Consider the following 1,536-nt stretch of genomic DNA (forward strand, 5'->3'; position numbering starts at 1 on the left):
AGGAGGAGGAGGAGGAGGAGGAGGAGGAGAATGGATTAATAACCTAGAAGACAAAGTAATGGAAAGTAATAAAGCTGAACAAAAGAGGAAAAATTATGCAAAATGAGAATAGACTTAGAGAACTCAATGACTCCATGAAGCATAATGACATTAGCATTACACGGATCCTAGAAGAAGAGAGAGGAAAGAGGGTAAAAATTTATTTGAAGAGATAATAGATGAAAACTTCCCTATTCTGGGCAAGAAAGCAGATATCCTGATCTAAGATATACAGAAAGCCTCAACAAAATCAAGAAAAACAGGTCCACACCAAAATATATTATAATTAAAATGACAAAAAAGTGATAAAAATATTTAAAAGCACCAAGACAAAAGAAGAGAATTACATAAAATGGAAACCACATAGGCTATCAAGGGATTTTTTTTTTTAGCAGAAGCTTTTCAAGCCAGAAGTAAGTGGCATGATATATTCAAAGTGCTGAATAGGAAAAGTTCTTCAGCTAAGAAGCCTTTATCCAGCAAGGCTCTCATTCAGAATAGAAGGAGAGAAAAAGAGTTTCCCAGACAAAATCTAAAGGAGTTGATGAACACTAAACTAGCCCTGCAAGAAATATTAAAGGGGATTTTTTGGGTGGGAAGGAAAGTCGAAAAATGACAGTAGGAAAATGGGAAACACAAAAACAATCAAAATGAATAGTTTTGAAAATATCAGCCAAGGAACTCACACAATAAATGGATGTAAATAAGACACCATATAACCAAAGTGTGGGGAGGAGAAAAGAATGAGTTCAAACTTAAATGATCCTCAACTTAAGAGACAGGGACCAAGATGGCAGAACAGCATGGAAAGATTTTTTGCATCTCTAGTCTCTGAAACATAGTCAGATCAATACTAAACAATCCTGCACAGCTAGAAAACTGACTTGAGGATTAATACAACGATTTGCAAACCTTAACCACAGAACTCAGCAGGTACTTAGTGCATAAAGGTGAACTAGGGCAGAGAGAAGCCATGGAGGGCAGGAAGCTGTTGAAGAGAGAGGATGGACATGGGAGCAGGGGGCGGAGTACAGGAAAGCATCCCTCCTGCCTGAAAGCATCTGGAGAGGAAAAAAATAGTACATAAGGAACTGAACAAAAAAAGGTAGAAAGAAGAGAGAGGACTTAAATTTCATTAAGACTCTATAAACAGGGGGAGCACAAAGTCTGAAATGCCACAGCTTGATACCTGGCACTGCTCTGGTGAAAAGGGCAAATTCTCAGGAGCAGAGAGTGAGGTCCAAGGGTTCCTTGGGCCACATGAGTAGAGGTGGCTCCCCTCCTGGGAGGACATTGGTACAGGCTGTGTAGTCACCCCACAGGCCAAGGTCCCAGTGGACCCTGGAGAATAATCACATTCACTGATGCTGGAACAAGGGCATTAAGTGGAAGGCCTGGTGCCAGATGTGTGTTGTGATTTACCATAATCCCTGAAACACTGTTGCTACACAATCATGGGAACTTTTTCTGGGGCATGCTGGCACCCAGCCACTGTCT

The sequence above is a fragment of the Suricata suricatta genome, chromosome 4, assembly GCF_006229205.1.
Source record: "Suricata suricatta isolate VVHF042 chromosome 4, meerkat_22Aug2017_6uvM2_HiC, whole genome shotgun sequence".
In the NCBI taxonomy this organism is placed as follows: Eukaryota; Metazoa; Chordata; class Mammalia; order Carnivora; family Herpestidae; genus Suricata; species Suricata suricatta.